The sequence below is a fragment of the Sus scrofa genome, chromosome 1, assembly GCF_054392235.1.
Source record: "Sus scrofa isolate SSC_HxYL_T2T_F1_AM1 chromosome 1, Sscrofa_HxYL_maternal_Yorkshire_Landrace_v2.0, whole genome shotgun sequence".
In the NCBI taxonomy this organism is placed as follows: Eukaryota; Metazoa; Chordata; class Mammalia; order Artiodactyla; family Suidae; genus Sus; species Sus scrofa.
In genome coordinates, this window is record NC_139383.1 from 280,268,702 (window position 1) to 280,294,456 (window position 25,755).

The window sequence follows — 25,755 nt, forward strand, 5'->3', positions numbered from 1 at the left end:
AGTGGCTGCTTAATGGGTTTGGGGTTTTATTCGGGGGCAATGACATGTTTGGGAACTAGATGAAGTTGGTGGTTGCAAAACCCTGTGAATGCACTAACTGCCACTGAATTATATGTTTTTAAATGGTTACTTGTATGTTATGGAGATGTCACTTCTATTCAAAGAGAGGGGAAAAGAAACAGAGAGAGAAAAATAGGCATTTAGTTCTATTTAGTTCTGTCCTTGACTCCCAGCTGTCACTCACTAGCTGGGTGACCTTGGAAACATTTTTATAACTTTGCAGAGTTTCACTGTTCCTGTCTGTAAAATGGGGTACTATTAGTATACCTAACATATTGTTCTGGATAAAATGATGAGATGGATTTGAGGGCCCCTAAAACATAACCGAAAGTCTGCCAGTTTATAAAAAATAAGCCAAAGGACTTTCTGGATATGCCTAATAGTCACTTATCATCTCAAATATGACACAAAATAGAAAGGCACATTTCAGTAGCGCCTGGGCCCAGGGCTCCTGTTCAAAAACCTGCCAGCCCATAGGCAAGATTTCCAGTCACCATTTCAAGGAAGCCTCTCCATCCCCTGCATCATTCACCCACCTCTAAAGTTAAGGCCTCCTTGAGGTACCTTTCCCAGCAGTGAAGTGCTCCTGGGTGCCAACAATGTGGGGTTGAGAGGCTCTTGAGGAAAGTGAACCAGAAAGAATAGTGGGAGAAGGGAGGAAAGGTGCATTCTGGGAATTGTAGTTGTTCATTCATTATTTCCTGCAAGGAAGGAGCAAGAGAGGGTTCCGAGTACCCAGGACTATAACGTGCTCCTCAGGACCTGGCAGCTCCATTAGGAGAGTCCTTACGTCACAATATCCACATTAGGTCATGAAATTAAGAAAGAAGAGCCCATGAGACCAATACCTGGGGCCCCGTTCGCAGGGCCTGACTTTCCTTTGTGAGACTCGTGAGGAGGCAGAGAGGAGCTTTCAGCTCGTTTTTGTAAATGCTGCAGATGCGTAACCAGGGAAAGTGGGAGCAGCACTAGGTTATAAAAAGCCTCTGCACTGTGACCTGTGGAGACTATATAGAATCACAACTTTTTAGAGAAATTTTGCCATAGGAAGCAAAAGTAAATTTAGAAAGTATTTGCTTTGTTCTCATGAAAAAGTCAGGAGAGAAGTTCCTGTTGTGGCTCAGTGGTAATGAACCCAACTAGTGTCTATGAGAATGCAGGGCTTGATCTTTGGCCTCACTCAGTGGATTAAGGATCTGGCGTTGCCATGAGCTATGGTGTAGGTTGCTGGTGTGGCCCAGATCTAGTATTGCTGTGGCAGTGGCGTAGGCTGGTATCTAGAGCTCTGATTCGACCCATAGCCTGGGAACTTCCATAGACTGCAGGTGTGGCCCTAAAAAGACAAAAAAAAAAAAAAAAAGGTCAGGAAAAACATGAACATCATAAAAACAGAAGCTGATAAGACCACGGATGGAGTTGAAAAGAAATCTAGCAATGAGGTTAGCAGAAATGAAAGTACAGTAGCTTCAGATCTAGAAATACTGTAAAAGGAAATAAAAATAAAATCACACAGTTAAAATCAACGTTAGACATGGTAATTTTCTTAAAAAATAGATGCTGCATAAAATGGAATCTATGTTGTAGAGGAAAACCTGAGGAACTCTTCTGAAAGCCAGGGTTAAGCAAAACAGTTTTTAAAAATGATTGATAGAAATGACAGAGAAGAGGGACCCATTAATTGGTAATCAATAATTACTTCATAGGTATTGCTAAAATAATTGACATTCTTGAACAAGGGAGAAGAAAATGAACCAGAAGTAATATTAAAAATATAATGGAAGAAAACTTTTCAAAAATGAAGAAATTAGTAAACATACGGATTAAATAGCACAAATTTGTTTTTAGAGATAATACAGTCATTTTTTTACTCATAATCATGTTTTTTAATGATTTTTATTTTTTTTCCTTATAGTTGGTTTACAGTGTTCTGTCAATTTTCCACTATACAGCAAAGTGACCCAGTCACACATACGTATATATACATTCTTTTTCTCACATTATCCTCCATCATGCTCCATCACACATGACTAGATAGAGTTCCCAAGTCTATACAGCAAGATCTCATTGCTTATCCCCTATTTTTTATTTTGAGAGTAAAACCCCATAGGGATATACGAGACAAAAAAAGTTGTCTCCAAAGAGACCAAATTAGACTTGCTCAGACTGGTTCAAAATGCTAAAGACAAAACAATAGGAGTTCCCTTTGTGGCTCGGTGGTTAATGAGCCCAACTAGGATCCATGAGGATATGGGTTCGATCCCTGGCCTCGCTCAGTGGGTTAAGGATCCAGCATTGCCATGAGCTGTGGTGTAGGTTGAAGATGTGGCTCAGATCCCACATTGCTCTGGTGTAGGCTGGCAGCTGTAGCTCCGATCTGACCCCTAGCCTGGGAACTGCCATATGCCGTGAGTGTGGCCCTGAAGAGCAAAAACAAAACAAACAAGCATCTCCCCCCCAAAAAAAACCCAATAAAGCAAAACCTACAGAGATGTGAAGCAAAGATTTTGTGGCATGCCTGTGTTGTCCAGCATGAAAGCAGCTGATGTGCTTTCACATATAGGAAAAGACCTGGCAAGTCTCTAGCCCTTGGCTCATCCTGTAAAAAAATACTTTAGGAAAATCTCCAGGTCAGTTCTTCCTAACTTTTTCCATGTGATGGCACAAAATTAAGGTGATAATATTTGTACCATGCACTGGTTTAAGAAGGTCTGTTCTCACTGGGTTCTACAGGAACGAGATTTGGGCTTTGGGAAGCTCTTTCTGGATGTGAGAGTAGAATGGGCAGGAGAACAAGACTGAAAGCACAGAGCAATTAGACAGGAGTCTCGGTAAAACAGGTGAGCAGTTGTGAGGTAGGAAGAAAGCCAGGAGAATGTGCTGTCCTGGAGCCAAGTGAAGAACACGTTTCTATGGGGATGAATACCTATGCTGAATGGAAAGTGAGGAGCAAGGACTGGCCCCCAGAATTAGCAGCGTGGAGGTCACTGGTGGCTTACATGTGACTGGTTTATGAGGAGTAGTAGGTTTAGGAGAGGCTAGAAGGGGAAAAGTAGAGAAAATGGGTGTAGATAACACTTTTGCACATTTTGCTACAAAAGGAAATTGGGAAATGGTATTGGAGGGGGAGATGGAATCAATACTTGGTTGTTTGTTTGTTTGTTTGTTTGTTTGGTAAGAGAAGAGAAATGCCATCATGTTCATGAGATGATGATGGAAATGATCCATGGGGAGGGAAATGTGATGTAGGAGAGAGAGGGGAGAATTCCTGGGCAATTCCCTTGAGTCGCAAGAAGGTAGAAGCTAATGCTAAAGCAGAGGGCTGGAGAGTTGCTTTGGAGTGATGGGAAGGAAGCCAGAGGGTAGATGGGTACATATGCTGGGAGGTGGATAGATGTGGTAATGGGTTCTGAAAGAGAGAGGATGGCAGATGAGCTGTTGGAGGAGGAAATTGGAGAAGGTTGGGAAGGGTCTAGAAGGTGGGAAAAGGAGTGGACTGGGGGACATAAAGTACAGTTGCTCAGCCAAGGCCCATTGAGACTCAGCATTGTAAAGTGAGAGCAGTGGGCATCATTGCGTGTTTTTCTCCAGTTACACTGAGCTGATTGGAAGCCTGGAAAGGAATTGGATTTAACAACGATTGTAAGTCCCTATGCGGTTGATTGATAGTTGGAGATGAGGCACTAGAAAGAATGTGCTGGAGAGACAGAAGTGACGTTCAGAGAGTGAGGTGCATGAAGTGGAAATGAGGGATGGGCTGCTGGGCATGAAAAAGTCGGGTGTATGCCGATAGGGTAGAGTGGCTGAGGTAGGGTGGAGGAGATCACAGGAGGAGAAGACATTGGACCCTGAGAGCCCCAAATATGAGCAGAGTCATTGTTGGACATAAGTAATGTTGAAGAGAGTCACAGTAAACTAGGAGCTACGATCGATAAGAAATTAGGAGGAGTGACATGGCATCAGCAGATTGCAGCAACCATGGGGGCGCAGGGTACATTAGTACTGTGTTGAGATTCAGTGCAGGGGTTTTTCAGGGATGATAGGGAGGGAGCTTGATTATGGTCCCAGTGTTTCCACTTCCCAGTGCCTATGCCCATGGCAGTGTGACTTTGCAGAAACTCCTCAAGAGGACACGTCTGTCTTCCACCCCTTGAATCCGGACGGACCTTCTGACGTGCTTTGGTCAGTAGAATGCAGCAGAAGCAATGATGTGCCAGTTGCTCAAGAGGCCTAGCAGCTCCCACTCTCAGTCAGAACCCTGTCCAGCGGTTAGAAGAACAAACATGACCAATACTTCTAGAGGCTGAGAGACTACGTGAGGCAAAACCCAGTCATCCCAACAGAGGCCATCCAGGAGCAGCCTACAGCCCAGATCTGCAGAGCTGCCTACCCAACCCATAGCTAACCAGAGACAGTTGAGTGAGCCCAGCTAAGACTAGAGGAACCAGCCATCGGACCTGAAAACTCATGAGCTTCTGTTGTAAGCTGTATTGCTATTGCATTTTCTGTTTCTACATGACAGATCATCATGCATTTAGTAGCTAAAAACATCATCCATTTATTAGCTCTCAGTTCTGTAGGTTAGATGTCTGGGTGGGTCTAGTTGAGTTCTCTTCTTTGGCTGTCACAGTTAGTATGTAACGTCACTGCTGAGCCAGTTAGTGTTCTATATTTATATTTCCTTTCTTCTGCAACTTAGAGTTGATAGCCACTGGGTTTTTTAAATTCAGTTTGCTATTTATTTATTTATTTATTTATTTATTTATTTATTTATTTATTGCTTTTTAGGGCCATACCCCAAGCATATGGAGAGTCCCAGGCTAGGGGTCGAATTGGAGCTACAGCTGCTGGACACAGCCACAGCCACAGCAACGCAGGATCCGAGCCACATCTGCGACCTATACCAGAGCTCACGGCAACACTGGATCCTTAACCCACTGAGCGAGGCCAGGGATCGATCCTGCAACCTCATGATTCCTAGCCGGATTTGCTTCCACTGCGCCACCACGGGAACTCCTCACTTTGCTTTTTATGTCTCTATCATAATTCACTGTTCAAAATAATTATACGTCTTCTAAATATGCTTTTTCACATGGCCAAATACCTCAGGGGTTCTGCCAATTCTTGGTGTCGGAACACCTGCTCTTAAGCCTCTCTTGTGTCCCAGACCCTGAGACTTCTCCCTCCCTTCCTTCCTTTCTTCCTCTATTTCATGAAGTCTATCCTTCAATAACTTCCTGAAAAGGGTGTATGGGAAAACTTTCTTTTTTCTTTTTTTTTTCTTTCCTTTTAGGGCCACACTCTTGGCATATGGAAGTTGCAGGCTAGGGGTTGAATGGGAGCTAAAGCTGCCAGCCTATGCTACAGCCACAGCAACACGGGATCTGAGCCACGTCTGCAGCCTACACCACAGCTCATGGCAATGCCGGACCCCAGACCCACTGAGCAAGACCAAGGATTGAACCTGCATCCTCAAGGATACTAGTCGGATTCATTTCCCCTGCACCACAACAGTAACTCCTAAGGCTTTACTTTTTTGAATATGTCTTATTCCTCTCACAGTTGGTTAGTATTTGGGCCACATAGAGACATCCAGATTAAAAAATCATTTCCCCTCAAAACCATGATATCTGCTCTGTTGTCTTACGGTTTCACTGCTGCTGTTGAGAACTTTGATGCCATTCTCTGTGTGTGGTCTGTTTCTTTCCTTCTGTGGAATCTTTTAGGATTGATTTGGAAAGCTTAAAACTCTGAAATGTCGCAGTGATGAGTCTTACGTGGGGCTTTTTCATTCCCTGCTCTGGATCTTCTGTGGATTTTTCCGTTGGTAGACTCACGTCCTTAAATTCTGGGAACTTGTCTTCTATTGTTTCTTTGATAAGTTTCCTCCCTGCTGTGTACTCTGTTTTCCTTTTTTCCGGCATCCCCAGTAGTAAGATGTTAAATTTCCTTAATTGACTCTCTAAGTTTTTAATCTTTTCCCCCTCTTTTAAAACTTCTGCTCCTTTGGGGAGGGGAGCACTTCCCCAGGAGACATCTTCAATTTCATCTTCAAATTCCTCTCTTTGTCTTTTAAAATTTCTCTTATTGTGTCTGGCAGAGCTCTGTCTTTCCCTGTTTTCTCTTATATAGCATATAGTTCCTGGTGGCAACATCTTCTCTCACCCTCTGATGAATTTAATTTCTTTTTTTTTTTTTTTAAGATTTTCTTTTACTCTGCATTGTCTCTGATCCCTTTGTCTCTGTTGGTTTGAGCCTCTGTGTTTCATATTGAGGGCTGACCACCCTATTAAATACCAGAAGGTGATGTGCAGTAAGCTTTTTCATTTTCTTTCGTATTTAAGAGTAGGGATTTAAAAGCAATTTAGAAACCCTGTGTGCATGGGTACAGTCTGTCAACTGGTGGGCTTCACCAGGCAGTGCCCAGGTGAGGCTGTGGCCATTCCACTGGGAACAGCCCAAATGTTAGTATCCCTGTATTTTCTCTAAGATCTTATATTTCTCAAAATCAGAACATGAACAAAACAAAAACCAGCTCAAAAATCCTCCCCATCTCCTCCTGGAGGTAGGCTCATGACTACTGGAGCTTTTGGAGGTAAGTGGCACAAGGAGCTGGGTAGAGCTGGAGGCGCACCACTTAGCATGCAGGCTCCGGTTTCGTTCCATTTTCAGCATAGGGCCTCTCTCTCACCTTCCTCTTGGCCAGGGTCCCTGGGTCTAGCTTTTCTGATTTGTCCATCAAACAAACATCTAGTCTCATGCTGGGCAGGGGAGGGACACTTGCTGTGTAGGTTACAAAAAATAGGCCAGGACAGGGGTAGAAGATCTGACAGCTCTTTCTATAGATTATCAACTAAATCCACCCGACACAGCCCCAGGGCCTTTGTGCTTGCTGTTCCTTCTGATGGAAACAGTCTTTCTTCAGCTTTCTGAATGGCTCTCACCCCTTCCAACTCATTACTTAGCTGTAACCTTCTCAGGGAGGCCATTCTCTCTAGAATTACACCCCTCCGCATGTAATATTCCCTATTGTTTGCTCGCCTTCGTTTTTCTTCCAAGCTCATATCACTGTCTAATAAGCCTTTATGTTTCACTGATTCGTGGTCTCTTTTCCCAACCAGAACGTAGGCTCCATGAACGCAGAAATCTGGAGCAGCAGATGCCCAGTATTGGTCGAATGAGTACCGAACACACCCTCCAGCTCCAGCCCGCCCCCCCGACGCCCCAGTCCCATCATCCTTGAAGGCAGATGCCCCAGTTCCTGCATCTTTCTGGGGTCCTGGGCTTTGGGGCGCTCTTTGCTGGCATCCCCTCTGCTGACTCATCACGTGCATCATTTCCAGCTTTTCTAACTCCTCATCCTCATTCCATTTCCCCAAAGCGTGCTGGTATCTCTTACCGCCTCTTTTTTACAATGATTTTTCTTTTGTCCATTATAGTTGGTTTTCAGTGTTGTGTCAGTTTCTACTGTACCGCAAAGGGACCCAGTCACACGTGTACATACATTCTTTTTCTCACATTATCCTCCATCATGTTCCATCATAGGTGACTAGATATAGGCCTCTTACAGCCACTTTGTCTTTGTGGTTTATGTCGTTTCCACTCCTTTTATTTTATTTTAGTGGGATTTCAGAAGGAAGTAGAAAAAAAAAGACACTCTTTTTTTCAACCTGCCACATTTAGCCAGAAGTCCCCACATCATATTTTGGGAACAACTCTTTTACTGTTGATCATATGGGGTATTTTTCTCTCTCTCTCTCTCTCTGTGTGTGTGTGTGTGTGTGTGTGTGTGTGCATTCACTGTAATTGGCTGGCTGTGTAGAATTTTGCTTTATAGACAGACCATAACTTATTATACTAATTCCCAACACTGGACTATTAAAGTTGTTCCTAATTTTTGGTTATGATAAAACACTGCTATTCACATTGCTTTATCTTCTATCCGTGTGATTATTTAAGTTCTAAGACGTAGCTTTTCAGAGGCCGAGAGGCATGCATATTTTTAAGCATATTGCTAAATTACCCTTCCAAAAAAGTATTCCAATTTACATTCCTCCCAGCAACAATTGTTTGGGAGAACCTGTTTCTACATGCATACACCAGCCATGGGTATTATTATTTTAAATCTTTAACAATGTGATAGGTGAATGTTTTCATCTAGCTATTATTGTCATTTGTATTTTTCTTAATTACTACTGAGGTTGAGCATCTTTTCATATTTATGTGCCTTTTGTATTTCTTCACCTGCTAATGACATATTACAGAAAATAAAAGCAGGTTACAAAACATTATGTATAATATCCTAAACTTGTAAAAAGAAAGTTTATCTATGCAGAGGAAAAATGAGACTGGCAGAAAGTAAGACAAACATGGATTATGCTAATGTCTGGGCAGCAGACAGAGTGAGGTTTTCTTTTTCAAAAAGAATTTGTTCTTTCCCAAATTTTATACAATGAATGTCCATTATTTGTGCAATAAAGTGTGATTTTTTTTTTAACAAGTAATAATTACTTTGGAGTTCCTGTTGTGGTGCAGCGGAAATGAATCCGACTAGGAACCATGAGGTTGCGGGTTTGATCCCTGGCCTTGCTCAGTGGGTGAAGGATCCGGCGTTGCCATGAGCTGTGGTGTAGGTCACAGATTCGGTTTGGATCTGGCACTGCTGTGCCTCTGGTGTAGGCTGGCAGCTCTAGCTCCCATTAGACCCCTAGCCTGGGAACCTCCACGTGCCGTGGGTGTGGCCCTAAAAAGACAAAAAAAAAAAAAAAAGAAAAATCAAACAAAAAGAGAAATGATTATTTTAGTAATAATATTAAACTAGCCCAGTTTTAAGAATAGAATTGGAGAGCCACTGTAGCCCCGGGGCTCATAAAAAAAGCACACTCTGACCAAAGCCCAAGGACATCAAAGACAGGCCATCTTACCCTGCAGGAAACTCCTGTGTGATGTATTCTGCCACCAGAAAGGGCAAAGGTGGGCTCTGGGGGCGGGGCAGCAGGCCTGGGATGTGGCCGGTGGGTACCAGGCGCTCACAGGCATCAGTGGGTAATTACATCTCCTTTTAACGCATGCAAATTGTATCAGTATTATTTATATATTCAAAGCCACGGATGAATAATATATGCATTTATGCAGAGGTAATTGCCTTAGCCAGGTTCTTCCTGGGATTTTTATTGTCTCCCCAGATACTGAATATTCAGCTCCCCTCTCCAACCGTGGAGCCGGGGGTGCAGTGATAATGTTTGCAGCCTCTGCCTCTTCTATGGAAGGGGCGGAGGCTGCGGAGGGGAGGAGGTGGGTGCGGGCCGTGGGGCTGAGGGCCAGGGCACTGGACTTCCAACTCTAGCTGATTGCCTCTAGCACATTTGGGGACGAGAACTCCAGGGTTCAGGTTCAGGGCTTGGTTCACAATCCCTGAACCTGGCCCAAGGCTGACACTTGGCATCTTTCTTTGGTACAAACGATCAGTCCTACATGTGTTTCCGTTAAACCGAGATGTTTAGCCTCATTCATGCACCACATAGAAGGCCTCCGCCTCCTTTGTCCCTTTGGCAGCCTGATTTCTGAGCCTCTAACCTTGACCTATGCCTTTTTTTCCACCTGCTCCAGCCAGACTCCAGGTTTGGGCTGTGACGGTGGTGGGCTTCTGGTCTCTGACACGCATCCTGGGTGAACACCTGCCCTCATCTTGTCCCGTCTTCTCTCTTGGGTGCAGGGGCCCCTCTGTCTCTGGGGGGTCACAAGAGGCATCTTTCAAGATGTCTTCATGAAGAAGTGGGAGTCACAATGAGATTGCACTGGGAGAAGGACGGAGCGGGGCGCCAGGTTCCATAATTGAGGGAGCAGACCCCATTGAGGGGGCATCTCCCTTTGGCACCTTTTCTCTGCCACTCATGCCTGAGATGGTGCCCCTTTGTGAGAAGGAACTCAGGGTCAGCACCTGCACCCCCAGCTTGCTCCCCACGTGCCTCTGACCAGGAGGTGAGCCCAGAGGGTACCCTGTGTAGACTGTTCTAAGAAGACTGGCAGAGGAAGGAAACCGGGAGCTTTGTTGGAAAGAGAAATGCGCTCAAGGGAAAAAATTCTAAGATAGTACAGGTTTGACCACACGACGTCTAATGCTGGGATGTGCCAGTGAGCAGAGGGGGTGGGTGGGGACACCCGGAACGGAGGGTTGTTAGTGGAGTCAGGCCGCCTGGAAGGCGAAGCGGAATAGGGTCTGGATCACAGGCGGAGGCATCACCCTGGCAGGAGGGACGCAGGGAGGAGCACGTAAGGGCAAGAGATGGCGAGGGTTCGGGAGGTGGAAGCCGGGGGCCTCTGACCCGAGGCTCTGTTCTTTCCATTAACCACGAGACAGGATGGATTCCTGAGAGCCAGCGGAGGGGTGAGGAAGGAGGAGGCTTGAGGACATAGCAAAACATTGGAGTAACTGCTGAGCGAGTGGGAGAGGAGGCCAGTATTCTCTCTGGTACCCCCGCTTACCCGGCTTTCACTCCGCCATGTCCCCAAAGCAGCTTTGTCAGGGTCCCCCAGGACCTTCACGTTGCCCAGTCCAAGGCCAGGTCTCCATCCGCTCAGGTGTTCTCCCCAGCGTCTGTCTCCTCTTGGCTTCCCAGAAGCTCTGGTTCTGCTACCTGTCTGGCTCGTCCTCCTCAGCCTGCTCTGCTGACCCCTCCTTCTCAGCTTGAGATGTTTGTGTGCTCCGGGCTCAGGCCTCAGAACCCATCTCTAGGGACAGTCACTCCTCCAGTGACCTTCTGGTCTTCACATCTTAAAATCCCATCACATAGATGACACCCAGAATCCAGTCCAGCCCCGACCCCTCCCTGCACTCCAGCCTCAGGGACTGCTGTCCGCGCCATGTGATTGTGTTTCGGGCGCCGCAGACTTAACACCCTCATCCACAGTCCTAACTTGGCCTCCCTGAACCTGCTCCTTGTGCCAGTTGCTCAGGCTGAAATCCTTGGAGTCGTTTTGTTGTCGTTGTTATTATTTTGTTTGATTGTTTGTTTTTTCTGTTTTGGTATGTGGACGTTCCTGCACCAGGGACTGAACCCACAGCACAACAGCAACCCAAGCTGCTGCAGTGACAATGCCAGCTCCTTAACCCACTACGCCACAAGGGAACTCCTGGAGTCATTCTCGATGCCGCTCTTTCTTGCTCAACCCATGTGTGAGCCTTAAGAAAACTTGTCGGCTGTGCTTTCAAAATATATCCCAACCTGGACCACTTTTGACCACCCTCACCAGTCTACCTGGATTACTGCAGCAGCCTCCTCATTACCTGCCTCTCTGCTTGCATCCAGCTCCGCCATACAGTTCACTCAGCAGCCAGAGGCGTCCTTTCAAAACAAAGATTGGATAATGTCACTTCTTGGCTCCAAGCCTTCCTCCGGGGAGCCCCCCCTCAGAGTCTGGCCAAGGCCTGGACAGTCCTGTGTGATTGCTCCCCATGCCCCTCCCTGCCCACGTGGCTGACATCACCGCCCCTCCCCCACCACAACCTCCGCCATTCTCTCCCTGCTCCCTTGGTCCAGCCACCCTGGCTGTCACTGCTTAGGGCTGGCCTGGGGCCCTGCTCTGGATTGTGGGTGGCAGCTGTTATAGTTCAATCATCTTAAAACTCATTTGAGGTGATGTGGAAACCCACCTGCCAACACCACATCAGGAGAGGCCCAGATACGGCCAACTGCACAGCCAGGTCACGCTCCCACCGGGCCAGCGTCTGCTCCACGATGCTCAGGCCGTGGGGGAGCGGAGCAGCCACTGGGGACGCTGCAGATGGCAAAGGGATTGTCATTAGCCAGAGAGCAGCAGGGTCCAGGCCCCGGTGTGTGGGGAAAATGATGGGGGGAGGGGCTGCCTCCCTGGAGAGGGTGTGGTTTTAAAATTTTTATCCTAAAAAATTGCAGACATTCAAAATTGCCAAGTATAAAGAACCCTCGGTACTTATCACCCAGTTTCAACAATTATCAACTCAGGACCAGTTCTGTTTCATCTCTGTTACCATTCAGGATCCCTCAGTTATTTTGACGCAAATCCCAAACATAATAACATTTTAGCCTTACATATTTTAATGACATATGGGGTTTCAATTTCATCCAGAGCTGCCCCCACGGGCTAGGCAATGACGCTTGTTTCTTTACTGACAGGACCAGAGTTGGCTCTAAGCGCCAGGCTCTGGCCTCTGAGTCCAGGCTCCAGGCTGAGTTTGGAGTTCTAAGTCCTTGGACACCCCCGCCTTCACCCTCTGGGCTGGGTTTCCATTAAAGGACAGTGTCTTATGCGGAACACTGATCTTTCAGGAGATGATATGGGCAGAGAGGGCAGTTGAGGGTGGCTGCTCAGGGGTGGGGACTTGCAGAGTGCCACAGCTGGAACTTGGGCCAAACTAGCTGGGCAGGGCACAGAAGTCAGGGATGGGGGGGTCAGGCAGCCTCCTGAGACCTTTTCCAAAGTGACTTAAAGGAAAACTCAGATCCCAATTCACATCCCAACAGGCTTTCTAATTGAAACTGACAAATGGATTCTAAAATATTTGTGGAAAAGCAAAGGACCCACAATAGCTAAAACGATCTTATAAAAGGAAAAAAAAAAAGTTAGAGGATTTACTCTACCTGATTTTAAAACTTACTATAAAGATTTAGTCTTCAGGACAGTGCGATCTGGAGTAAGCGCAGAGCAAATGGATCCACAGAACCACACATACAGATCAATTGATTTTTTTTTTTTCTGACCAAGACAGCAAGGCTATTCAACATGAATAGGAAAAATCTTTTCAACAAATAGTGCTGAAGCAGCTGGATAAATGTGTAAGGAAAAAACCCTCAATCCCTACCTCACACCACACATAAAGATTAATTCCAGATAGATCATAAAAGCTACAACTATAAAGAAAATATGGAGTTCCCGTTGTGGCGCAGAGGAAACGAATCTGACTAGGAACCATGAGGTTGCGGGTTCAATCCCTGGCCTCGCTCAGTGGGTGAAGGATCTGGCATTGCATGAGCTGTGGTGTAGGTCGTAGACACAGCTCAGATCTGGTGTTGCTGTGGCTGTGGCGTAGGCCGGCAGCTGAAGCCCCAGTTGGACCTCTAGCCTGGAACCTCCATATGCCACTAGTGCGGCCCTAAAAAGCAAAGAAGGAAAGAAAGAAAGAGAGAAAGAAAGAAAAATAAGGAGGAAATATTTTCACAACTTTAGGATAGGCAAAGCTTTATTGGAGAGGATATAAAAAAAAAAACCATGAGCTATTAAAGAAAAATTTGATAAATTAGGCATTATCAAAGTTAAAAACTTATTGTAAAGAAATGCTATTAAGAAAATGAAGAGGCGGAGTTCCCGTCGTGACTCAGTGGTTAACGAATCTGACTAGGAACCATGAGGCTGCAAGTTCGATCCCTGGCCTTGCTCAGTGGGTTGAGGATCTGGCGTTGCCGTGAGCTGTGGTGTAGGTGGCAGATGCGGCTCGGATCCTGGTGTAGGCTGGTGGCTACGGCTCCAATTAGACCCCTAGCCTGGGAATCTCCATATGCCCCAAGAGCGGCCCTAGAAAAGACAAGCCAAAAAAAAAAAAAAAATGAAGAGGCAAAGCAGATTGGGAGAAAATATTAACAATACATGTGTCTAGCAGAAGACTTGTATTCTTAGTATATAAGTGTCCTACATATCAATTGTAAGACACCTAAAGAAAATTGAGCAAAATATTTGAACAGTTCACCAAGGAACCTATATAAATGGCCATTCATCCCTTGAAAAGGTGATCAATAATAGCATCAGTTGTAAGGAAGTGCAAATTAAAATGACAACGAGGAGTTCCCGCTGTGGTATAGTGGATTAAGGACCTGGCATTGTCTTTGTGGTGGCACAGAGACAATATGCCCAGTGCAGTGGGCTAAGGATCCAGCATTGTTGCAACTGTGCCATCGGTCACAGCAGCAGCTCGGATTCAATTCCTGGCCCCGGAACTTCCATACGCTGCAGGTGAGGCCTAAATAAAAGAAAATGACGGTGAGATACTACGACACCAAGCATAATGGTGAAAATTAAAAGACCGACAACATCAAGTGTTCGCAAGGATGTGGAACAATCAGAAAACTCTAATCCTGCTGAGAGGGTGTAAACTAGTATGACCTTCTGGAAAACAGTTTGAAAGTTACTTAAAAAGGTAACTATGCACTCATCATTCAACTTGGCGATTTTCTTCCTAAGTATTGACTTGAGAAATTAAAATTATTTCTGCAAAAAGTTTGTGTACAAATGCTCAAAGAGGCTACTATTCATAGCAGCCAGACACTCGGAGCAATCTGATCAACAGATGGATGGATCCACAGACCATGGTCCAGCGGTCATATTTATTATTCAGCAATAAAAATGCGCAAATTACTGATATAAATCGCAAGGACATACTCTTCGATTTCCCAGATATGAAGTTCAAGAAGAAACAAAAGTAATTTTTGTGGCCAAAGAAATTGGAACAGTGGTTGCCTTTGGGAGTAGGGGGTGGGAGCTGACCGCAAAGGAGCAAGAAAAACCTTACCAGGTAATGAGAGTGTTTTGAATCTTGATGTGGATGCTGACTTCACCCGTTTATGCATTTGCCCGTATCCAGCTATTGCACACTGAAGATCTGTGAACTGCATTGCATGGCATTGCCTCCTCTCCCCCAAAGCTGGGAAACTTTCAGATCATTCACTCCACCTTCCAGTTTAAGAAGGATTCCCTGAGACCCAGAGAAGGCAAGGGACCTGCCCAAGGTCACACAGCAAGTTGGGGCAGGAGGAAGAGCTGGGACCCAGCCCCCTCCCAATCTATCCATTTGCTGTATCCTCAGAGGTACGAGAAGAGGGAAGGAAGATGGAAAGAAGGGGTGAAGTGAAAGAGAGAATCCCCCCCCCCGACCCCATTCCACATGGCTGCCCACTAAGCTGTAGAGAGGCTCCTGCACGCTGGACTTGGGACATACCCCTAGTATTAAAGAGAATCCGGGGTGACAGGTCATGGTCGCAGCCCTCCCCGACCCCTGCATTGGGCTGAAGGATGCACCTGTGCAGTGGGGGCTGGTGGGGAGGGGGCGAGAAGGCGAGCGAAGTGTGGGGGGGAGGAATATGGAGTGGGGGGCACCGGGAGGAGGGGAAGCCGTGTTGGGGAGAGGCGGCCGAGCTGGAGCCTCAGCGGACCGCTTGCCCCTAAATCACATGGCTGCATGAATAATAAATAAGGGCGGCTTGGATCCTTAATAGTAGTCGCATGTCTTATTAAACTAATATTTCACAAACTTTTATTCTCCCTATGGTTGGAGGTCGGGAACAAAGCACACCCCACCCGAGCCTGCAGCAGTGGAGGGACTGGGGACCTGGGGGCGGGCCCGTGGGCAGGAGCTCAACCCCAGCCCCCAAACCCACCCAGAGGGCCTGGAAGGGACCCGGCCGTTTCTGTTCATTATTTCACCACATGTCGACAGGGTCCCTCCTGTGCCAGGCCCTGAGCACGGGGACACTGAGATTCGTGGGACTGTTTCTGCACTGAGGGGCCCCCAGGCTGGGTTTGGGGGAGACAGACCCCTAAACAAACTCAAGGGCGGTCGGTGGGAAGGGGGTTGTGTAGGTGTGTGCGGGGGGGGGGGCAGAGACCAAGCACCCCAGAACAGAAAGGGTAAGGACCTTGTGGGGCCCAGGCCCAGGGGAGGGATCCAACTGTGTCCTTCCTTTTCTCTCAGCCAAGATCTAGACTCTCATCCTGGCTCCATCACCCATCTGGAAAAGCAGAGTCAGGGACCATGAGTCCACCGTCTTCAACCTCTCCTAGGGTCGTTGAGGGAGCAACCTGAGATAAAAGTACATAGTGGCAGCCTAGTCAATGGCTATTGCCATCGCTTCCTCTTGGAACCACAGTCTTCAAGTGCATCCCCTCCACTCCCCCAGAGGCTCTGATGGATGGCCTCTGGGTACCAGTCCAGGATGTCCCACCCCCATTGCACTGCTGGCCACAGCTCTCCCTCCTCTGGTGCCTCTGACTGTGCCTTTCTCGGCTCCATCGCAGCATCCTCCTTGCCTCCCCAGCTGGTGCCAGGCTGTGCGGGGTGGAGATGAGGATCCCGAGGAGCCCCCGGTCTTCCCAGGCTTGTGGTGGAGGCAGACGGTGCAGGGGATGCTGAGCACGCACTGGTCCTGCCAGCATCTCATGCCCTCCAGCAGCTCTGACCACCAGCCCCACTCTGCCAAATGTCCAGCCCTGACCCCTCTCCCGAGCATCAGAGCTCATCTCCAAAGGCCCTTGGACATGACCTCTAGGCCCTTTGACTCCACAGGGTCATACTGAATTCTCCACCTGCTTCTTGGCCTTTATTCTCGGCCAAAAGGCTTTCTCTTTCGGGGGGGGGGCACCCTGGAACACATCTGCGCTGATGGGGTCAGCATTGATAGGGTCAGATGTGTGCCTTCTCCCTCTCCCACCCCCAGCCCCATCCGCTCACCTGAAGTTCAGCCAGTCCTGCCTCTGAGCTGGTGCTCCAGCTTTTCCTCTCCACCTGTTCCCCCTGCCCTGGCACTGGCCTCTCCCCCCTGTCACATGGCTTATCTCCCCAGGTCTTCTGCATCTCCTCCCTGCCAGCCTCATTCATCTTATACCCCCTGCGAGATTCATCTGCCAACCACTCAGGTGTAACCTCAGACGGCTTCCGTGGCTCTCCATTGCCCACAAGATAAAACTCAGGCTCGGCAACCTGGCGTTTGGTGCCCTCCTCACCTAATTATTCTAAAACATAATTCCATTATTCTAAACATAGTTCCTCCTGTGCTCATCCCCACCACACCCAGTCACCCATCTTCAGCTGTATCCTGTGGACACACACACACACACACACACAGAAGTAGATGAAATTAGACAAATACAGATACAACATTCCCTTGTGGCACAGCAGGTTAAGGATCTAGCTTGTCCCTGCTGTGGCTCAGGTTGGTGCTGTGGCTCGGGTTCATCCCTGGCCTGGGAACTGCCACATACCAGAGGCATGGCCCCCCCGCCCCCCCGCAAAAGAGAAGAGTACAGACCAACAAAGCATGTTTCTTACAACGAGCTATTGAACCTTTCTAAGTGTCCTCATCTATACAATGGGAAACCGACAAAAATTAATTAGCTGCTATGGTCATCAATAGCAGTGTTGTTTGCATTTCAACATCTCAGTTAAGATTCTAGAATGGGGAGTTTCCGCTATGGCCCAGTGGGATCAGTGGTGTCTCGGAAGCCCCAGGGCACAGGTTCAATCCCTGGCCCAGCACTGTGGATTAAAGGATCCCATGTTGCAACAGCTGTGGCATAGGTTGCAACTGCAGCTCAGATCTGATCCCTGACCTGGGAACTCCATATGCCATGGGACAGCCAAAAAAGAAAGAAAGAAAGAAAAAAAAAAGATTCTAGAATGGAATATAAAAGGATGACCTGTGAGCACCTAAGGGGAGGTAGTGTGTAATCCCAGGAGAGGGGTGGGTTTGCTAAGAAAAGGCTGCATCTGATTGGCCCATGTTCTTGTCTACAGGATGATTGGCCCAATGGGTTAGAGAGGAGCGGCTGAGAGCTGGCGTCTTGATTCCTAGAAGGTGGGTGATGAGGGCTTTGGGGACATGCTTGTAGTAGGGATGGGAAAGTGTGGCATGAACAAGAGCCAAGTGACTACCCATATGGCAGGCTGCATCCACACGGGGGGTCCCTGGTGGCATGCCCCAGTGCTCTGTTCTGCTGAGGTCTCCGTCCCTTGTGCATGAAGGTAGAGGTAGCTTTGCCGGGGGAAAGAGAGCCATGCTGGCCCCAGAACCAAAGCTGTGTCAAGATGCACGTGCCAGGGTCCCATAGGAGCGCTTATATTTGGAAATGACTTAAAGGAGAGAGTCCCAGCCTATCTGTGCATGGAAAGGGGTGGGATTGGGGAAGGAGGAGGATGTAATTACAGCAGTGCCCACAGAAGGGGCTTTTCTCTGCTCTTAAGCCTCTTACACATAGGCTCTATTATCCTGGAGGGAACTGGGACTCCAGCAGTTCAAAGGACCCAACAAGGTCACTTGGTCATGGGCAGCAGGGCCAGGACATACTATGTTGGCACCCACTGCTCTAAGCTGCCTCCCGTTGGGGTGACAGGCTCAATAGCCTGTAGTCTATGGTTTTTCACACTTACTATTACGTACAACAAATCACAGAGGAGGTGGAAGAGGAGAGGCAGCCCCCGGCACCTCTCAAGAACCCTCAGAGCAGGGTCTGAACGCTGTGCGTCAGGGGTAAAGCAATCGTCCAGACCTCTCTGTCCTGCTGAGCACAGAGCAGGTCCCTGGCTCTGCCCCTGGAGGCCACCTGGCTGGAGCACCCAGGAGAGCAGCCAGAGCAGGGAGAGGACTGGCCAACCCGCCCAGGAGGAATTTTAGAGCGCTGCGTGTGGTTGTACCTGATGATCAGAACGTGGGGTGGGTACTGTAAAGAGCTCCCAGTTGTTGCTGACTGCAAACTGCTGGGAGCCAAACTGGGGTGGGCGAGGGGGTGAGGGTGGTATAGGGGCAGTGCATGAAGATACTTTCTTTTTTTTTTTTTTTTGTCTTTTTAAGGCCACACCTGAGGCATATGGAGATTCCTAGGCCAGGGGTTGAATTGGAACTGCAACTGCCAGCCACAGCCACTGCCACAGTAACTCAGAATCCAAGCTGCATCTTCTACCTACACCACAGCTCATGGCAACACCAGATCCTTAACCCACTGAGCAAGGCCAGGGATCGAACCCACATCCTCTTGGATACTAGTCGGGTTTGTTAACCACTGAGCCACAACAGGAACTCCTGAAGATACTTTTGAAGAAGGACTTTCTTAGAGTCTGAGTTCCCCAAGGATGGTAATGAGTTCCCCATCCTTGGAGGCAGCCAAGTTTGGTGACATCAGGGGAGAGAGTCTAGAGAGAATGCAGGTATTAGAGGATGCTCTAATGGGTCCTCTCGACCTTGAAATTTGTGATGTTCTTGCATAGACTGTCCCCTGGAATACCTTGTCTTCTAATTCCACCTCTAGGCCCAAATTAAACCCTACTTCTTGCAGGGAGTCACCCCAAAGCTTCCCAGTCTGACCGATTCTCATTTTCCCCCATTTGCTCCTTGTAAACTAGACACGCCGTAAAGTGGAAGAGCATCTAATCAAACGAAATTGTGTGAAATTGACAGGAGCCAGGACAAACATGCGTTTGGAGAACCCGCCAGTGCCAGGCACTGGTCCCCAGGGGTACGGATGTTGACTTTTTCATCCTTTCTCATCACTATTGGTGTAGGACTTCTAGCTTCAGATTCCAGATGGGGGCGCTGGGCACCGAGGGTGAAGGGGCGCGCCCAAGGTCATGCAGCTGAGGTCAAGGGGCAGAGCGGGGCTTTGAACCCAGGCAGGCTGGCTCTGGAGTCCTTGCTCTGAATCACTACGTAGAGCCACCACCATGATGCAGTGAGGACCCAGGGCGGAGCTGGCACTAGTAGGCACTCAGCATGGCCTTTGGTACCCAAACCGTGTCTCTCTTTGTCTCTGTTCCCATGTCTCCCCATCGCTGTCCCTGCCCTGCCCGGCTCTGTTCTCACCGTTTCTCTCTCTCTGGCTTTGTCTTTCCCCCTCTCTCCCTGCCTGTCTGTGGCTTCACAGCGGCCATCTCTCTCCTCTGCCTTGTCTCTTGCTCTGTGTCCCTGTCCTTGTCTGTCATTCTGTCCTTCTCTCTGTGACTCCCTGCTCCTTTGCCACCAGCCCCGCCTCGTGGCTCCCACCGCCCCGTATTTCTGCTTCTCCTGTCTTCCTGGCGCCTCTCACCACCACCGTGTCTTTTGTCTTTACGGCCAGCCCCGGGTTTCTCTCCCTCTCTCCTTCCATTTATGAGCCTGTGTGTTAGTGGACAGGGCAGCGGGCTGGAGGCCACTCACTAGTGACCCGTCTCTGCGATCACCTCATTATTTATCACCGGGGACGCCAGTGTTTCCATAAATTACCCCAACCCGGAGCCGCCTGCGCCGAAATCAATAGTCGCCTCTCGCCTAATACCCAATTATTAATAACCACGGGGGAAGAGTGGCCAGACGTGGCACCCTGGGCCTTTGCTTGGTGTGGGGGAAGGGAGGGAGTTGGCACCCAGGCTGTGAAATGCCTGCCCAGGAACCAGGGTGCCCATGTTCCCTCCAGACTCTGACGTGGCTCTTCCCTGAGGTCAGAGGAAGAGGCAGAGCCCAATCTCCGGGCACCTCTGGTCTGAGGATGGGGACCCACCATACCCTGAAGCTTGTTCCTTCGGGACCCACCTGGGACCCACCTGGGACCCTAGAGATGGGGAGCTGGGGCCTCGCTGCAGGCACACTGGATTTGGTTCCATCGGGGTAATGGGGTTGGAGGTGACTTGAGCCTACAGGGACCTCTGGACAGACATCTGAGCCTCCGGGAGCTGGGGTTTGGTGGAGGAGGAACCAGAGGGAAAGCTGTAAGGGTTGGGTGGATGGGGGAACAGGGCATTTCAAGGGAGCGCCCACCTGGTGGGGCCTGAGGCTGGGGGCTGAGGGGTCAGGATCAGAGCAGCTGTCCGTGCCAGTGACAGGGGAGGAGGAGACAGAGTCCCAGAAGCCCCTGACCTTGGTGTGTCCTGGCACCCAGACACACACATGCATTAGCTACTGGCTCTCTCTTCATTGTGCCCAGAGGCCCAGGTGGAAACACACACACACACACACACACACACACATGCACGCACGCACGCACACACCACTGATCCACATAGTCACAAAGCAAAGACAGACACACTAAGAAACAGAAGTGCAATGGAGGCAGAAAGAGACCATACACAGGCAGACACACATTCTATTAGGCACAAAGATACACACACACATAGGGATACCTGTACAGAACCAGAGACACAAAGACACCCATGGAAGACAGATGCTTGCAGGCACATAGACACACCCAGTTATGGAAATAGGAATACAGGTTTGTACCTATATACCCAGGCCCCACCCCCCAAGATTCCGCACACATGCAAGTGCCCACACCCATCAACACAAGCTCACACTCGCAGCCCATATTGCACACGCCCCCTTTGGGCGACTTGGCCTCTAAGGGCATCTTGCAGGAGCCAGACTGAGGCTCCCGTGGCTCTGGAGCCCAGTTGGTACCAACACTGCCACCGTGTGGCTGCAGGGGCACAGTGCACAAGCTGCAAGTCTGGAATGCTGGCCAGTGAGGACCTGAGTGGGGAGGGTCAGCCCTGAGGTCTCGCCCCTAAACCTGTGCCTCTTTGTCTAGAGGAGCCCTGCTGCCATCCTGGCCACTTCCCAGTGAAACCAGACACAGTTCTGGAGAACCAGGGTCAGGTTGTGTGGCAGCTGGAGCCAGCTACTGTGGGTTAGCCCTGTCCACCCAGCAGGGCCTGGGCTGCTTCCCTTGGCCTGTGTCTCTGCAACTCATGACCAGTGCCGTTGGTGGGCAGGCAGCCCCCAGGCTAGTATAGGCTGGGTGCCAAGTTACTTAAACTCTTCCAGAGAGACTGGGGTTCAGTCCCAACCTGCAACTTCATTCTTCATTCGTTTACCAAAATTTATTGAGGTTCTATTCTGTGTCCAGGTACAGTGATGGGGTGATACAATGGTAAGCATTGTATCAATGGTGAGAGTCTCCTAAATGCTAGGGAGCCTGACATTGAAGAGATAACACAATAAATATTAGGTTGAACCGGAGGAAATTGCCATTGGCATAGGTCCAAAATGGTCGACTATTGGCAGTTTCCTATGATCCACCCTAATGATGATAAATATATGTATTCCAAAATAGGACAGAGGGGGGAATGTTATGGAAGGCTTCCTTGGGAAGGTGAATTTGAAAGGATGAGTAGAGATTAAGCAGTAAAGGCAGTGGAAGAGCTGTGCAAAGGCCCTGAGGCAGGAAGGAGCTTGTGTATTGGGAGAAACCAAGCACTTAGACCCAAGGACTAAGAGGTAATGGGTGACGTGAAGCTGGAGGGCTTTGGGGAACCAGACTATCCAAGCAGCATCCCTGGCTATGTTTAGGGCTTTGAATTTTTCCCCAAGAAGCCTGGGAAGAGACTCACTGAAGAAGGTCTTCAGCAGAGGAATGTCCCAGTTAGCTTGGGGTTTTGAAAAGCTCTGGCTGCAGATGGAGAAGGACTGGGCCATGGGGTAGGGGGTGGAGGTGAGAGATGTGGTGGTGAAAGTGGTCAGAGTTGAGGTCTTGGTCCAGTCCTCTCCAAAGTGTCCTCTGTAAAGTGGGGCTGTAATTTCCACCTTGCAAGAAGGACACAATAAGAGAATGAATAGACAGCACTTTGCAGGTGCTTGGCACATAGTGGGTCGTCAGCAAATGGCAGCTGTGAGTCCTAATCTTCTTCTTAGGAACTCAAAGGACCCCACCGCAGATTCCTGTGGTCTGTGCCACTTGGGGCCAAACTCACTGACGGAGGCCAGAGCCCACTGGGGTGCAGAGTTCTTCCTCTGGTTCTCGCGAGCGCGGTGCCTGGGCGGGCCAAGCCTAGCCTCTCCACCCTCTGCGATGCTGTGCAGAGCCAGGGCAGACACCCAGCCACACAGACCTGCCAAGGAGGTAGCATTGTCTGCCCTGTACAGATGGGGACACTGAGGCTCTGGGAGATGAAGTCACACTAGCTGTCCTGGGATTTGAAACCACGGCTGAGCCCCAAAACTATGCCTTCTTAGCTGCAGAAAGTTCAATTCATCGCATATGTTTGAGGCAGGGTTTCATGTGAGGTCTGTCTCCTGACCTGTTATTGCTGGGAAATGCACACATGTCAACTATTCCCAGAGCCCTGCTGTGCAGGCTCAGTGACCAAGCCTAAGCTGGAGGACCCACAGATGGTTCAGGGACAGTTCATGTCCAGGGCAGCCAACCCCTGGGCAAAGAGCTTCAGCTCTCCCACCCAGAAGTGCTGATTGGAGGACTTTATCTTAAAAAAAAAAAAAAAAAAAAAGAAGAACAAGGGTCTACAAATGTGTTTGTACTAGAATGATAATAAAATATTCATGCCCTTCTGTGAGGAATTATCATAGAGCAATTTAATGGAATACTATGCAGCCATTAAAACCAATAGTGTGGGCTTCAATTTCTTGATGTGGAAAGATGGCCAAGCTTTGTCAGTCAGATTTTTTTAAATTAAGCCATAAAACAATACTCATAGATTCCCACTTTTGAAAAACATAGATATAGGCTTATATCATATTTTCTTAGCTCCAAGATGTACATATTTTTCACATTTTAACATTTCTAAAAGCAGTGTGTGATGATGATTAACATATATGTTTAATGCAGTAGTTTTTTTTCCTCTAAAAGCTCTGTGATTAAGGCAATGATGCATCCCACAGTGTTGTCTTAGAATCAAGAAACACACACACACACACACACTCACCCACATGCATATACACATATGAAAAAGTCCCGAAAGATAAAAACCAAAAATGTTAAGTCATTACCCCTCGGTGATTTTTAATTTCTTCTTAAACCTTTCGGACCTGTCTGAATTTTATCAACTGAACACAACTTTTTATCATCAGGGAAACCCCCCACTCTTTCTATATTAGAAAGTACAAAGGCACAGCTCAAAAAAGGCAAAGCTTCTCAGACACAGCAGACCAGGCATAACTGCTAACCAGAGCCCTGCAAGTTGCAAGAACTCAAGGGAAAAAGTGGGGGGCAGGATCAGGGGGTGGTGAAATTGGGGGGCCTCCCAAGACAAGGGAGAATTTGGGAAGATGGAGAAAAGGTTTGGGCATCACAGGTCGAGGAGACGGTCCGAGAGGAGGCTGGGGGATCCCGTGGGTGGAGGGAGGTAATATGTGTGACTTGAGCCCACACAGATGACAGTGATGATGGTCAGGCCAGCCTGCAGGTGACCATAGTTGGAATAATAACACAGTTACCATTTATTGGGGCCTTAGTCTGTGCGAAGTACTGTTCTGAATATTCCGTGTATATTAATTTATTGTTAAGGGCTGAATTGTTGCAATAACGTCACCAAGGTGGGCCCTAATCTGGTATGACGGGTGTCCCTCGAGGGGAGATTGGGACACAGAGGTACAGAGGAGGACCCCGTAACCACACAGGGAGGAGGAGAGAGCCACATAAAAGCCGAGGAGAGAGGTCTTAGAGGGAACCAACCCTACCGACACCTTGATCTCAGACTTCCAGCCTCTAGAATTAGGGGAGAATAAATTTCTGTTGTTTAAGCCACTCGGTCTATGGTGTTTTGTTATGGCAGCCCTGGCAAACACATACACTCATCTATCCCACAAGAACCCTACAAGGGTAGGTGTTTCTTTTAGCTTTTGCCATGCAACCAGCTGCCCTAAAACTGAATGCTTTAAAATAACAATTATCATTTATTTTGCCCTAGGGCTTGGCAAGGGTCAGTTTATCTCAGCTTGACCCAGTATCAGCTGGGGCAGATGGCTTTCAGGATGGCTGGCCAATTGGTGCTATCAACACTTCCAGTGGCCTCTCCTGGTGGCTGCTTGGCTTCCTCACAGTATGGCGGCCAGATTCCAAGAGTGAGCATCCTAAGAGAATGAGACAGGAGTAGCACCTGGTGTTTTTATGACCTAGCCTTGGGAGTCATGTGGTATCACTTTCGCTGTATTTGTCAAGGCAGTCTGCCCAAGTTCAAGGGGTGGGAACATCGTCCCCACTATCCCCAGGGAAGAGTCAATAGTTCTTATAAAAAGGGCTTTGTTGGGAATTCCTGCTGGGGTGCAGAGGGTTAAGGGTCTGGTGTTGTCTTTGCAGTGGTGTGAGTTTGACCTCCGGCCCAGAAACTTCCATATGCTGTGGGTGCAGTCAAAAAAAAAGAAAAGAAAAGAAAAAAGAGCTGTTGGATGGGATGTGTGTTGTGGCTGACATTTTTGGAAAATGCAGCCTGCCATAGTAGGTACTATTAATTAGCATCCCCATTATACAACAGAGTAAACACAGGAACAGAAAACGTTCAGTGACAGGCTAAGATCAAGCTTATGAGTGGTGGCATTGGGTAGGTTGGTGCTGGGTCATGAAAGGCTTCGAATGCCAAGTTCAAAGTTTAGTTCTGAAGTAGGTGGGCAATGGGGAGCCACTAAGATTTTGACACAGAGGGTGACATCCTTAGAGCTGTGTTTAAGGAAAATCAGTCTGGCTGCAGAACGGAAAGAGGAAGGGAGGAGGCGGGGGCCACAGTCTTGCTGAAAGTGGATACAGCCCAACCCAGGACAGCGCTCGGAGCATGGAGCAAAGGGCATAGCCACTGCTCCTCTGCATGAGGGCCTCTGGGTACTGAACAGTGCCCAGTGCTATCCTTCCACTGCCCAGGTAATCTTTTGGCTCCTCTGAGATCCACTGCTTCACCAGAGAATTTGCCGGGGGCTTTGCTAGCCCCTCTCACTGACTCTCACCACCTGCTGATTTGAGCTCACTGCACACAGTAGGTCCTTAGTTTTACTCAATGAACAAATGAATGAATGAATAGGAGACAAGCCATAAAAGGAAAAAAATCCCAATAAACTGAGTTTTAAAAAGGAAGAAATATACCTTAAACATAAAACTGCACATAATTGCAGATTTGGGGTTTCCAATTGGAAACCCTGGCAGGAAAGCGGAGCCAGGAGTTTGAGAGGTTTGCAGAAGTGGGCCAAATGGGGAAAAAAAAAAAAAAAA

General features: G+C 48.4%; 1 protein-coding gene across 10 annotated transcripts in view; it reads left to right on the forward strand.

Annotated features, from left to right (window-relative positions):
- The window catches only part of MVB12B (multivesicular body subunit 12B), a 492,693-nt gene that overhangs the window by 215,910 nt on the left and 251,028 nt on the right, over positions 1-25,755 (forward strand). For 6 of the 10 annotated variants that reach the window (XM_084996616.1, XM_084996598.1, XM_084996582.1 and 3 more), the window contains one exon: positions 17,597-17,657. The exons of the other annotated variants lie outside the window; for them this stretch is intronic. The gene's annotated coding sequence lies outside the window, so the exon portion shown is untranslated. The remainder of the gene's footprint in view (positions 1-17,596; positions 17,658-25,755) is intronic. 10 annotated transcript variants of the gene reach the window in all.